A 15,883-nucleotide genomic window follows, 5' to 3' on the forward strand; every position below is an offset into this window, starting at 1 on the left:
GGAAGGACTAAGCATGTTTAGCTTCAAGAAGAGAAGACTGAGGGGAGATATGATAGCACTCTTCAAGGACTTGTAAGGTTTTCACAAAGAGAAGTGACAGATTCTCTTTTCGATCATCCCAGAGCCAGGACTAAACACAAACAAAAATGAGGATTTTCTGTGTGATGTGAACTCCATCTGTAATGCACAGCAGCCATTTATGAAATAAATCTACTGCTCCTCTATGCCCATTTATTTGGTAGAACATCTGTCAATTTGCCCATTTGTACAACTCCAGGTATCTTTACTAATCACTCCATCACTGCTGATTTCTGTCATCTGGCCAATAGAGTATTGGTGGCACAAAGAGGTGATGCAGCTGCCATCTTCTAAATTCTTTAAAAGAACTCTTGAAATATCAACTGCAATCTCTCACATGTCATCAGGTAAATAAAGAAGACTACCTGAAATCAATATGTTTATTTTATTGATGTCCTTGTAATTCCACCCTTCCCTTGGGTGATGCAGTTAGTGTCTCTCCAATTTATTCTGACAAAAAGCCGGTGGAGTAGATTTGGTCAAAAACACGTGATCAGCCCAAGGTCCCCAGTGAGTTTCACAGTTCACACCTCTTGTTAGCCCCAGCTCCAACCTACTAGCCTGCTAAAACCTTACTTCAATGATGGCAACGGGGTAACAAGCCAGTTTAGGGGAGCAGACTAGTATAGGGTTACATGGAGCTCCTTTTCCAAAACGGGGGAAATGTTGGGAGGCAGAAGGAAAAAACAGAGGGTTGCCACAACCCACTATCTGCCACCTGAGGTAGCACTCTGCCTCTGTCTGCCAAATGCTAGGCTGGCCCTAAATGGGATATAGAGTTGTTAGCATGAGTAAGTGTTCGGGGGTTATCTAATGCTTTGAACTGTGAGGAACAGCAGTGCTTCTGATACAGCACATGGCAGAAGGACCCACCTACACCTACCTTAGTTAGCTCCACCTTGACCGGCTCTCTCTCAGGTTTCAGAATATCTGAAGTCTTGGCAACCAGAGCATCTCTCCAAAAACAGTAGCAATAAAACACTCTCCCTGGGATTCTCCATGGCCTGGGGAGAAGATGGCCACCCAGAGCCTTTCATTTATCTGTTTTTATTATTCATTCAGGTTGCTATGTTATTTTTATATACCATCTTACTCCTTCTTGCAAGGAACCTAAGGAAGCTTGCATCAGACTCCATTTATCTATGAATGTTATAAACTAGAGCGATAGGCAGGCAGGCAATAGAAGGATGGACAGACAGACGGATATAAATATTTGCCAAAATCAACACTGGTCTGCCCTTTCATCTTTTTTCCACAGAACACCCCTGCTGCCCATGGAGAGGTCAGGCCACAGAGCATAGCTGTTCAAAGTTTAAGATACCAAAAACCCGAAGCAGCGCAGTATTCAAACAATTACGTCACAGTCTGAGCAATCAATGAATGAAAAGCTGAAAAGATTTGTCTGATCGTTCCGATTATATAGGCAGGTCCTTTATAGCTTTTAAGCTGCTACGAGGGACAAGGTTTGTGTTAAGGATTATTCTAGTTTGAGAGGTGGAAACAATACCCTTTCGGTGTTATTAGTTAACATGCAGCCCAGTGGCCATCTGGATTTTGCACTGAATCCTCTGATCCTCAATGATTTTGAGGTGTTTTAAAATACTGCATGACTGTGACAGATTTGAAAGGTGAATCTATGTCAGCTCTGCAGAATTCTGCTGGCTCATGCAGCCTGGGTGAGGCAGCATCACGGTATAGAAGAAAGACCTACAAGCCCAGTCGGAAGTCCAAGTTCACTAGCAAAACTCATCTATTTCTCTAGTTCTTGACAGCTCTTCCAGTGGAGCATGTATAGGAAGATGCGGTATCTTATGCCGCATCTTAACACTGGTGAACTTCACAGGGGACTTCAGCTATTGGGTGGTCTGGAAGTGAAATAAATGAAGAAAAGGACATGACATGAAAGCTGCAGGTCATCTTGGACAACGGGGCTAAGCATCTGCTTCACACTCATTTGTCCTGGATTCAGCCCCTGGCATCTCCAGGTGATTGACTCTCAGGTGGAAGATAGCAGGAAATCTGGCTGCCAGAGACCCCCATGAATCTCCATGCCCGAGAAGACAGCTGGGCTGGATGGACCAAGGGGCTGACCTGACAGACCTGTGTTGCTGGGCTGTACCATTTTGAACTTCTGGTGCAGGAATGTGTGAATGCTCATCTCTCACACACACACACAACTTCCCACACACAGAAAGCATTCCAGGAAATAGGATAGCTTAGAAATGTTCTCCTTTATAGAATGCATTTCTGCTAGCTTCTGAGGGAGATCATTCATGTATTCAGCACACACACAAACTATCGCTCTGGAATGGCGAGGCTCTACAACCAATGCACAGTTTCGGCTCAACTAATTTAGGGCCATATGAAGGGCTGGCCTACCACCATCTGTCCATGAAAACTGACCCACCAACCTGGCACAGAAAGCAAGGCTTTATTATTTTTCAATATGCAGTCTAAGAGCTGAAGACAACGAGCAGGATATTAACAGTATTTGACACATAATCTTCTCCTCTTGCATTTTGCAGCACATGTTTTGCAGGTGCTGATATATCAGCCGCATTTCCTAGTCTCTGGAGGCATTTTTTCTACATTGGATTACTTGGATGATCAAACACATCAATAACCCTAGTAATGACCACCACTCTGCAATTGCTAAACTGGAGTCGCAGTCCTGGAGGCTTTGTCAGAAACAACCCTACTTTGTAAGTAAACAAGGAGAGAATGATCAGGTGCAGAGACAATCCCCAAATTTCCCCACTCATGCACAGTTTGAATGGTCTTATCTTACAGCCATCGTCTCTGCTCCATAGATTTACATGTCTGTCTGCAAAGGAGGGGCAGCAAAAGCTTCTCTGGAACCTTCTCTTTGCTGTCTATCCAAGTGATTCCATTACCTGGATCTCATGCGATTTCTGCAGTAAATATGGTGAACTTCTCCCCAGAATTCCTTTAATGCGCCTACAAGGTGCGTGGGGTATGCACACCATTTGTGTGGTTTGTATGAGCATTTGTATCCTACTCACTGTCACAGACGCCAGTTGTGCCAGGGATGGGGAATTATTTCAGCTCTGGGGATCAAATGGTTTCCTATGGGATGGTTAATGTCCCATGGACTGCCTCCAAAAGCCCTCTCACTTACCCAAAGCCATCTACTTGACACCCACAAAAATCCCTTTCAAAAAAAAGGGGGAATGTGTGGATTTGTATATACCCATAGCAATGAATACCTATTAAATACACATGACTTTCTTGTAGGTGTGCATAGGCTTCAACAAAAGCAGACTAATTAAATATCCATTTGAAGGCAGTGCCCCTATGCCACTTGCAAATAAAAAGGTTTATTAAATATGACTCACTTTTTCACAGATTTAATTCTTTAAAAATCTAACTAGAAAAGCCAGAGTAAGTCCTCATCCTAAAACTTCAAAAATGGCTATAAATAATAGCATAACTTTAAAAAGTATGCCAAGGCAGAACACGTATTACAAATGATGGACCAGGGTCATGCACTTCCAGAAATGGTCCTTCTGCAGGTGTGATGACAAATCTCACATCCTGCCACCATGTTTGGCACTTAAAAAGAGTGACATGCCTAAACCTGTGATGGACCTACACCTGTTTTTCCAATCCTTTTCAGGGGCAAGAGATTGTGTAAATCACCCCTGTAAACGGCTGTACCACATGTAACATTATGTGCATCTTGAACTGATTGCAGGCCACTCCGGTGGGTTTTTTATACTCCATTTATTTTGCTTCTGTTAAGCTGTTTTATACGGAGTGTTGTTTCTAATTTGGAGGATACCTTGGACATCTTCTCAGAAGACTGAAAGGTGGGTTTAAAAAACCGTGAACATAAAACGAAGCAAGCAATCCTGGTCCGAAGAAAAGCACAAACCGGTGGGCAAGCTTTGGAAATCTTCAGATCTATTTATTGGACATGAAACTACAAATAGTGGAGGGGAAGGCATGAGGGGGAAGAAGTGGGCTGATGCAGTTGAAGTCACAAAGCCTGCAAGGTTAGAGTCCTAAACTGGGACAGTACAGTCGTAAAAGGGTTACACGCCTCTACTAAATGTTATGCACCGTTTCAGGTTATGGGTTCAGGAGGGTTGCAGCAAATGAACATATGCTCATTGATTCCTCAAATGTTTGTAAACCTAAAGTGTCCCTGATACTCAAAGTTGACTCCAGCCTTAGGCAAAATGCACAGGTTGTTTGGAAAAATAAAGAACAGAAGGGAAAATGAAACATAACCATGTTTATTACCACCAATGTCACAAATTGTGCTTATAATTTACCTTCAGTGAACCCTTCCAGGCCCAAATCGAGATCCAGAGGATGGAATGCCTGGAACCAGCAAAGATGGCCTGCACCATCCTGGCCTTACAAAGCATCCCTGCTCCATTGTATCACTAATGGAATCTCCTCTGACTTAACTAAAGGGGTGCTCTCCTTTAGCTATATGGATGGCACAACAAATGCCATCCATAGAATGCCAAATAAAATGCACCAGTGTACAGTGCTGACATGAAATATTCTGGTCTCAGAAGTCTTTGGTCCTCCACTCTTAGCAGGGCAAAGGAAGGTGAAAATAAAATACCAAATGCAGAGAAGAAAAATTATTGTCTTTCCAGATGGACACACCCAGTTGCTTCGGTTGGCTGGCTCAAACTAGCAGAAGCTAAGCCCACATTTCCAAAGTCTGCATGTAGTTGCAGAGACTCTTCCTACCTGAGCCTAAGGAGAGGACTGGGCTTTAAGAGTCTTTTGTACCTGCTTAAAGGGAAGGATGAAGCAGATGTTGAAGCCAATGCAAGTCCCAACAGGCCTAGCATTTCTGCAGCTCTACAAGGCCAGTCTTCTACATTATGCCGAGATGTAATTGATTTCTTCATAGATTGTAATCCTTATTTCTAAATTTGCATCTGCCAATATAAATTAGCATCTGCACATTTTAGGGGAATTATTATCCTCCTTTGTCTTATTTTTGTTGAGGCACTAGGAGTATTCATAAGTGGCCACCTTCAGTTCCCTTAATGTGCCTCCTGGAAATACATTCACATTTTTCTCATGGAAAAACCCAACCGGCTCAGCAACAGCTCACATATACTTGTTGTACAACTTAGTATACTTCCCGAAATGCTCAGCAGTGCGCTTCTTAAGATTAGCAGAAGTTAAAAACTTAGGAATCCAGTGTGCCTATATTTTATAGTGGTTACCAAATACACTAATCCATTTTTAACAAATGACACTGCCGGAATGTGATCATATTATTATTATTATTAATAATTATTATTATTATCTTGCCTTTCCTCTTGCAAGGAGCCCAGGGGAGTTTACATAATCCTCTCTATTTTATCCTCAAATAACCTTGTTAGGCTGAGAATCCACCAGTTCAAAGTCACCCAGTGATCTGGAAGGCCAAGCACAGACTAGAAACCTGTCCTCCCAAGTCCCAGTCCAGTACTATAACCACTACATAACACTGTCTCTTTTGTTGTCATCATGGCTGCAGCTCTAATTTTGAGGAGAAGGAATTCTTCATTTTCATCTTCACAGAAGTGATTAGAGAAGACAAGTAAATGTGATTGACCTTTGCCGCTAACACTGATAAAGCTATCATTAGACATAAAACAGATACAGCACAACAACAAACAATAATCCAGAAAACATCCAATAACAAGGTCTTTAAGTGCACATAAGCAATGCTGAATAACCAAATCATGCCTACAGATGTATGTGAAACAGAAACAACACTTCCTTAAGGATACAAGAATTAGTAATGCTACTATATGTGGTAATTTAGCTTGCTGGTAAATATTCATCCATTTGTAATCCTCCCCTTCCTTGCAAGCATAGATCAATGTATTACAAATTTGTGATGAAGCACAGAACAGATTGTGAGCTTTGGTTGTATTCATAGTAAAGCAATGTCTTACCAACCAGACCCACCTGAAAAAAAAAAGCCAAAGCCATTTCATTAGCTGTTTTCCTCACTGTCATCACCATCACTGTTCCAAGGAGAAAGAAGACTCTTCTGGTCCACAGAAATAGCAAGCAAACCTCATGGCATCAACATACACATGGTGGGCATGTCATGAGTGGAGCCAACTGGAGCCGGGGGTCAGACTAGATGGCCCAGGAGACCCCTTCTGACTTGCTCTGCTTCTATGTTTCTACATTTCTAACATGCAAGCAGGCCCCATCAAAACAACAAATCAGAAAGGGTCGGCATCATAAATGTCACCATGCTACACCACACGATTCCAAATGTCAGCTCTAAGACACACCTGGATATTACACAAGAACAAAAACTCATAAATGTAGAAGCAGCTCTTATATTAAAGGAGAGATCTTGTCTGAGTTACATGACAGAATTTGTTCATTTCCAAGTAAATGATGGATTAACTCAGACTAAGTTTGCCCATCACTGAGAAGAACCTGTGCTTGTTTTGGAAAGAAATGTTCATTCACACAAGCATCTGTGCACTGATATTCCCCTGTATGCATGCTCAGTGCGACATGTTAAGAGCCCTGAAATTCCAGAGAGAGAGAGAAGAGGGGTGGGGGAGATTCTGAAACCATGCTCCAAACAATTACCACTCCAATAAGTTTGATACGAAAGAATATTTTAAAAATTAAAACACACAGTTCATTACAAGCCGGCCCCAAGCCCAGCCAAGATATCTTTATATTTTTAAAAAATTCAGTAACTGGCCTAGTTTTACAACCAGAGCACATTTCATTTCCTAAATACTAAAATGTCCAGGATTGCCTATTATCCAGATATACAGTGCTCATTGCTTTAATATGAAGCTTGTAAGTTGATTTCCTCCCCCTGCCCCCCATCCGATATTAAGGGGAAGACTGTTCTGTCCAAGATGCTTGAACACCGGTGCCTCAGGCCAATTTATATGGTGCTTGGAGCTAGAGATGGATGAATCTTTCTGTTCCTCACTTCCTGCTAGGTTCTTCCACTTTTTATTCGCCAGCTCTTTCCATCTGGTTTCTGAAGAAGCTGGTGAATTTGGGTAAGTTCTTATCAAACAATGACCTGAATTTAAATGTGTTCCCATCTGCACCTGCCAGAGCAGCCCTAATTCACTTGGATGCATGAAGCTTCAAAGCCAGATTTTTAAGAACTCCTCACTCGAGACCCTCTGCCTAGGTGGAAGAAACTGGCTGTTTTACTTCTTCCCACATGTCAGGTTTTGACTCTCAGGTTCTCTGCATCTCATGTATGAAGAAATATCCACATGTTGGTACATTCTCAGTGAATAAAGCACTGAATGAAACTGACTCCCATCTGCATCCGGAGCAATAAGACTGCATCCGGGTGCCTCCCTCCCTTCTCCAGATAAGGTTCACTTAAGAGCAGCCAGTCCTTGCCAACCACATCAGTAGTAAACAGAGACCCAAAACAGGCATTAATTTGAATGTGTGTGACCAGCTCACCTTGGCTTCTCCCACGCCCCATTTGCACCTTGCCGTGGTGCATGCTGGGCCCTTAATCGAGCCTGGAGATGTGGGAGTGGCATCAGAGATTGGCACTGGGCACGCAGTGGCCTACTGCAGTGACGTGGCTACTGCACACACATTGTTGCTTGACCCAGGAAGGCTCACGACAAAGTGCTCCTGGGCCACAGGCACTACCTGGAGCCATCTGGGAGAACATCCATTAAGCCAGGCGACGCGTGTGTGAAGATGCAACCCTGTACACATCTACTCAGAACCAGGTGGTCCCATGGGACACAGGGTAGCTTCAGCAGGGCTCACTCCCAGGTGAGTCTAGCACTGGAGCTCTGGAGGGGAAATGCGAAAGGTGCACAAAACTATGGAAAGAGCAGCAACGGAAGTGAAGCTGGGATTCCACAGGGGTGAGGGGTGGTCCTCCACCTTTGGGGATGGGGTCAGCTTGCCCTAATGTACAGCCCTGAACCACAAGACCCAATTTCTCCACAGAGCTAGGATTGCTGAGGCCAGGTGTTGGGAAGAGACAATGGGGCTTAGCCATAGTCTTCGATGCCTTGCCAATCAGCTTCTATAGCCATCTTGCGCACCAGTGCCCCAAAGAGTAACCCAATGTGGTTTAGTAGATAAGAGCATGGGATGGGACTCAGGAGATCTGGGTTCTACTTCCCACTTGGCTGTGGAGCCTTCTGGGTGACTTTAGGCCAGTCACAGACACTCAGCCCAAGCTACCTCACAGGGTTGTTTTTGTGGGGATAAGACTGAGAGCAGGAGGAGAAGAATGATGTAAGCCATCTTGAGTTCCTTGATAGGAAAAAGGCAGGATGTAAATATAAATAAATAAAGTGAGGGCCATTCTGCACACTGTGATGTAAGAAGAACAGGCCACAGGTCAGCACAAGTTCTGCCTAGTGACTGCTCCACAGTCTGCCAGCCTCCACTGTCTTTGAAAAACTGATGGAGGCAAGCCTGGCTTACTTCCTTGAGCAAATGCTCTGGAAAGAGGGCTGCCATGGCAGGGAGGCCTCCAAGAGGCCTCACAGGTCACCTCCACCACAGGCAGGTACCACGCACTGAAGGGAGCATTGCTTAACACCGGAGATAAAGCAGCAAACAGATCAGGATGGCTGGGGCAGGCTGGACTTGGCCCAATGTGCAGGGCACTGAGGGGGGAACAGCTGCCCTCCTCTGTGCACCCGAGGGTACAACCCCAGCACCCCAGCAGGCAGCTCCTCCAGCCCTGAGGCTGAAGGGGCGGTGTCTCCCTCACTTGCCAAGTGTGGACCCCCTCAAAGCCAAAATGGCACCTCTGCACAAAAGAGGGAGGCATAAGCAGGACCAGAGATATCCCAAGTGTGCACAAACACAATCCACACACATCCAGCTGAGGATTCAGCACACTTGGTGGGCACAGAACGCCTCCTGAAGAGACAAGGGGTGGCTTCATTGGTCATGCCCATGCTAGGCAAGCACTCCTTACAAACCATGCAGGTGAATCCTTGCTAACAAAGAATATGCTTCAGAATGTCTCCAGGAGGCAAGATAAACATCCTCCAATAAACAGTCTTAATCACCAAGAAGACAGATTGCAATTGCTAATATGTTTTATTATTTGTATTATTCTCCCCTCCCCTGAAATTTATTGATACAGAGCAGGTTAACAGTACTAAGTAAATAATTTCAAAAGCATATCTATAGCAGCTAATATATTCCCCGTGTTGGACTCACAAGTTTCCATAACTTTTAACTAGCGCATGTAGCCAAATGCCATATTAACTATTCTAGTAGCGACAGCTTCTTTTGCTTTTTTGGTAATGCACTGCACAGATTTTGTTTACATTTCCTGTGTTATATTTCTCCTTTAAGGGAAATTCAGGGCCAGTTTTTTGTTTCCCATTCAAACATAAATAACTCTAGGACTCTAGTGACTGACAACACAAGCTGTGTTGTGCTGTGAATCAGAAAATGTTATTGCAAATCTTTTAACAAAAAGAGTTCTGAATAACCTTTCAGTACAGCTAGTGACTGAGTTTGCTGTGAAAGGCAGAAAAATTGGCCAGAATCCAGCACAAGACTGGCAAGTACAGCTTGTTCCAGTGTTACTGCCCCAGTGCAATGTCATGTGAGGGAAGAAAAAAGAGTAGCAAACACAAACTCGCATGTTGCAGCACTGAATTCAATGGGAATTAGTTTCCTGTATACATAGGAACACTTTTCACACATACCCAGGGGAGGATTCATGTGTGAATATCAGTTTTGCGCTTTTCCAATCCTGAGAACTGTTCCTCACACACACTGGGATTTCTGAGAAGTTTTCTTGAAAAATTGGCATTTGTAGGCACATTTCTCCTAATATACATATTTTCTGTGCAACTTTGCCTTTATCATCATACATGAAAGGATTTTACTGAATATAATATCATCCTTAAATACTATTTTCTCTAATAAACACCTTTGCATATCCTATGTAATTCCTTCCTATTGTATATAAGAAAACACCATTGCAAAATTCAGAGAAGGATAGCTTGGTTTGGTTTGGATATTGGTTCCAAAGTGCAAAATTAGAAAAGATAAAATGTGGAGTGGGCACATTTTTCCTACATCTCTACGCATGCCCATTTATGATTTCCATGCAGCAAGGCATCGACATAAACCTTGAGGACTGCCCTGGCACAAGCCTGCTAGTAGCACCCTACATACCTGAGTAAAGATGTCAAAAATTCATTCACCGGAAAATCATAAAAAATAAAGAGAAGAATGCATAGAGTATGTGCCTAAGGCCTACACACATACATCTGCATGCCTGTAAGCTTCAATTTATGCTAACTAACCTATCCATGAAGGAAGGAAGGAAGGAAGGAAGGAAGGAAGGAAGGAAGGAAGGAAGGAAGGAGGAATATATATATATATATATATATATATATATATATATATATATATATTCCTAGGAGGGGAATATAATCTAAGGAATGGCTGAGGAATGTGTAGTCCTCCAGATGTCATTGGATTGCAGGTCCCATCAGCCCCAGCCAGCACAGCCTCTTGGGAGGAATGAAAAGAGTTATGGTCCAACCATGTCTGAAGAACCACCCACCGTTGAACCCTGATCTAAAGTCTCACTCCTGTTGGACAGGGCAGGAGTCCACACATGCTCTCTGGGGCCATGACACCTGCAGGAGGTCCGTTATCCCAAAGCAAAATCCAGCCTGCATCATCAGGACATGGGAACCCACTTGCATTAATAAGAGATCACACATAAAGCATGTGAGAGTTCACCTGAAAACCATGAATGGGCTGCCAAGAAAGCTAAGGCAGATGCCTGCAAAAAAACGCACATACATGCATCCTTGCACATGCACTCCGTTAGGGGCCCTTCTGCAAGTCCTACTCCAGGGTGAGCTTAGGAAGGGTGATAACCAGGCAGCGGGCCACGGCAAGTCACTTTGGGAAGACTCCATAGGAGCTCATGCGCTACTGATACCTTCTTGATACTAGGCAAAGGTTTCTTGGAAGACTTGACCAGACAGCATTTCAAATAGCTATGGCATTTTGGCCATTGCTGAGACTAGGGAGGGGAAAGGGGGAAATTCTTCTATTGTGTCAGTGTCGATATAATGCTCATGAATGAACTTCACAGTTTTAAATATCTAGGGCAAGGAAGATGAGACCTCCCAAAATCAGTGAAAGTTTTATTTACCCAATTGTTGAAGCAAAAGTGGCCTGAAGTGCTGGTAACCTTGAGTATTCCAGCAATGAAACCAATTTAAATGCGTAGGTTAATGATTCTTCTTCTTCATCATCATCATCATCATCATCATAAATGAAGAAGAATCATTCTAAGTTAACAAGTGGAATCCGGACTTAATCACACTTAGAGTAGACCAGCTGAAAACAATGGAACTTGAGTTAGTAATGATCAACTTAAGTCACACTTATTTCAATATGTCTGCTTGGAGCATGGCCAAGTTTGGGCTTACCCAATTACATTTTTATTTTATTATTGTATAATCTATTGCACATACATGGAAGAATTAATTATTTGGAATTTAAATTCTGAAATAAGTTTCTCAAATGAACACTATTGCTCTTTTAGGACACCACTTTGGTTTTCATGAATGCTTTCTGCTATTCCTACATTTTATTTTTATGACATGGTTTTATTCTTTTAATTATACACTAGCTTGGAAACTTATGCTGAAAGATGGCTTATGAATTTCCTAATAAAAGGTAAATGCAAAAGGAAACTTGGTGTGCAAAGCATGCATTCAGCCACTGCACAGGCTAAAACAATACTGGAGCACATCCAAAATGCCCAAGGGAATAAAGAGGCTAAGGGAGAAATCCTCTAGCCCTCAGGCAGTGTTTGGAGGGCCAGCGGATTGTTTGCTGTCACAGCTTCAAGGCTGGAAAAGAGCATCTCCTGTGCCCCCAGTTGCAACCAATGTGGGAAAAGGAGGCTTGTCAGTGCACGAGAACCAAATTCTGGCTGGATCTTCACATCCCTACACTGTACTGACCAAAACTCAATTAACTTTCAAAATCCACATCTTTGTGAATGTTGCAATGAAGTTCTCCAAACAAAGATGTATACAGTGGGAGAAAGCACTCTTCTAAAATGCATTATACTAGAAAAATGATTGCAAAACAAATGTGTCATTGAACAAAAATGTACACAAAGGAAATGCTGAATGAACTGAGAATAGGACTGGGTAAATTCTCAAAGTTTGGGATGAATTGAATTTGAAACTGGAAAAAGCAAAAATGTTGAGCAAACAGAATGGACAGATTTGTCTAAAGCTCATATCAACCAACCTTGACTACAGATTTCTAACCAATGCTAATTTGCTTACCCTTCAACCAGGAATGATCCGTTGCTGCCAAAGCACCCTCTCAGAAAGGAATACAATGCATACTCTCTCAGTATTCTGAGAAATCTCATTCAGCACGGCTGACATCGGGAGCCTGTTGGATTGCACCAAGAACCTTTCAGTTAACAGAAAACTTCACAGCGTCAAACTCCATTTATTTTTGCATCTTGAAACTGCAAGCATTCATCTGAGCAGATGACTGTTCCACAGACCCACTAGTCAGAGCCTGCTTTCTGAAGGCAGATGGTACTCCATATGGACAGAACTGAAAAGGACACACTGGTACTGCATCACCGGTGGCAATTGAGTCTCCTCCTCATCCCTATGTTCTTTCTGAAGATTGCACATGGCACTGGGAATTGCAACTCTCCCAAGTTCTCTTAATGTTTATTTCTGAACATTATGTAGACATCAAAATACCGCACCGGCTGCCCAGGCTCACTTGGCCAGGCAGGTGTTGGGGAGGCTCCTGGTATGCTTCTCCTACACTCATTAACACATGTTGCTGCTGGAGAAGCTTGGGAGGAAACCTCTTCTAATCACTTGCACTGACACAGGTGTGTGGTCAGCATTTCCAAAGGGGTGATTCTCAACAAGAGAGGGAAGGCTGTATCTCAAACACTGCCAACACCTAGCCAAGAACAATGTGAAAGCCTTCCTAGGCCAGACTGCAGGGCTGCTCATCCAGGCCTACATCCCATCTCCCACTGTGACCAGCAAGGCTCCAGTGGAATACCTCCAAGCAGGACATGACAGCAATTGTCACGCACTGTTACTTCCTAGCAGCAGGAATTGATCTCAACAGGGAAAACCGAGATGGCCTTCATGGAAACTGAGAGACAGCTCTTTCTCAATGCATTGGTCGAAACTAAGGATGGATGAACTTACCGCGTGAATTCATTATTTACTCAGAAATTAAGTAATCCATCCAAATGAGGTCAGACAAAAGTTAATGTAACTTGCTATTCCATGAAAACAAATTTTAGCAAATGTGCAATATCAAGGTAATATAATTTGAAACTTCATAGTGCAGCACGACATCATTATTATCCTTTCTGATTGGCTGAAAAGTTAGAGGGGAATCGACTACTTTACTGTGTGTGCTCCAAGGCGCATAATCAATTCATTATACATCAGCCCAGGCTGGATACAAAAATGAGCATTATGGATGACTGAATTTCAACCAACAGTTTGACTAATTATAAAATTCAGCAGCATCACTACTTGAAGCCACCTCCTAAACTAGTGCCCATTACAGACTTTATTTTCTGCAAACTGCTTCAGACATGCCTTGAAAAGCAGTATTGATATAATCCATCAACAGGGAAAAATAGTCATCACCTTCACATTCAGCAACTGAGTTGCCAGCGGCATTTGGGTGGTCAAGAGGGAAAAGTTGAAGCTGGTCTAGATTAGGGAAGGAGCAGATTTCATCTGGTCTGCATTTTTCAGAAAATCAACCTACTTTGCATTTCCCAAACTTATATGCAGATTGGAACACAGTCATCCTTTGGAATGAACATTCCCCAAATTGGCGAAGGAGTTCTGGGCTCAGGCAATGCTTACAAGAATGTGCATCTTCAGTGATATGGAGCAGGCAGGATTTGCAAGGATGGAGCACTCGGATTAATTTATCTTCTCAGCATAGATGTATTCAGTTCATCTATGCCTCCTGCAAACTTCCCTCTTCCCTCTGAGCTTAACTGCAAAACTTCATTAGCTGGGAGGAAATGAATTTTCCTCGCAACGGCTTCATGTTCTCTGACATCATGGAAATTGTTTGGAGGTCCTTTGGTCTGAAAGAGGAAGCAAATGCCAAAGACTTTCTCCTAATGGAGACAAAAACTGCTTGAAATGGTTTATTAATATAGGTCAGCAAGGTTGCCGGTATTTTGGGATTCTCCTTGGGGGCGTGTCTACAGGGACTGTCATGACAAGCACTTAAAAAATCACCAATACAGCACTGCATATATTAGGTAGTACAGTGTACAAAATTGCATATTAGGAGATCTGGCCGAGCCCAGCAGCTTGAACCTCTCCTCCTCAGAAGAGGCTCTGGAAACAGCAGAAGGTGACTCAGAGATGAAACAGCAGCACAAGTCTTTCTCCTCAGGGCTGTCTCCCTTGCATCAGAAGAAGGTGCCATTTCCAGTGACTCAGGCCATGAAGACATGCCACAGCTATTCCCATGTCACCATAGCAAGAGGCTGTGAGAGATCAGGGTCTCAGTAGAACTAGGGAGGAGCAAGCCAGCCCAAAGGCCAGTAACTTCCTACTGCAGCCTCAGCCTTGCGACCACCTTTGCTGGATCAACATGCAGACAGGTTTGCCTGGCTTCCAGCACTAGCACCTCTCGGAGCTTTCCATGGTGCTGATCTAGTCATGCCCTGATAACTGAGAAAACAGACCCAGCCTGATCCTCCCACATCCCTGCAACCCAAGCTCTATCTCAGAACATCAGAAAAATGCATTGCCTGAAACAGGACAGAATGACATACAAAAAAATCTTATACTAGGGAGTGTGGCACATGAAATGTACATTTTAGTGTGATTTTTAACCAAGCAAATTGCAGACATATTAAATGCATGAAAAACTGACCTTGACCAAATAATGCAGGGATAAGGAATGTGTGTTTCTCAAGATGTTGTGTGGCCCAAAAACCCATTATCCTTTGCCACAGGTTGTGTCAGGAAGGGTTGGTGGGCATTGCAGTCCAACAAGATCTGGGGGTCCAGGAGTCCCCCACCCCCGAGATAAAGACTGAATTAGCCATTGCTAACCTAGATGGTCACTTGGCTTACTCCACCAAGTCAATGGTTAACCTGATAGAGCAAGGGCTACTAAACAAAAGAAAAGCGTCACCATGTTAATAACTTAAGGGTAAATTCATGACTAAATATTGCTTGCACACATCATATATGCAAAAGCAGCAAGAATGCTGACTAATTCAACTATTCTTTCTCACTTAAATGAGCAGATCCCCCCACCCACCCACCCCCGGCCAACTGGGAGTGTTTAAAAAGTCTATATCATCCACAATCACAAACCTCTGCCAAAAGGAATTGCTTGTTGCTTCTTCTTCTTGATGCAGCAAGAAGAAAAGAAATGTTATTTTTGTTCTATTTTGTCAAGGAATGGGGGGGGGGGGGGCAGAGCCCTGCTCTGTTTTTCCCAAAACCATTAAAATGCTGCTTTTTAATGTCTCTTTATGACAACTCTATCAGCAGACACAACATAATTATGGCAAATTGCTTTCTCTTTTAATTGTTACTGCGAGGCAATGAAACAATTGTAATGTTGATTATTCGAGAGTGGATTGTTAATGGCTCTAATCATGTGATAATCTGGTGATAACACTCCTTAGAGTTAGGTACCTTGGCTGAAGGAGGGTTCCTTGAGAAGCAGGTGAGTTTTGGCTTCATTGGTTTAGCATATGGCAGCATCCTCTTCATTTTATAACTGCGAG

The sequence above is a fragment of the Varanus komodoensis genome, unplaced genomic scaffold, assembly GCF_004798865.1.
Source record: "Varanus komodoensis strain SLA01 unplaced genomic scaffold, ASM479886v1 scaffold18_3, whole genome shotgun sequence".
Classification (NCBI taxonomy): Eukaryota; Metazoa; Chordata; class Lepidosauria; order Squamata; family Varanidae; genus Varanus; species Varanus komodoensis.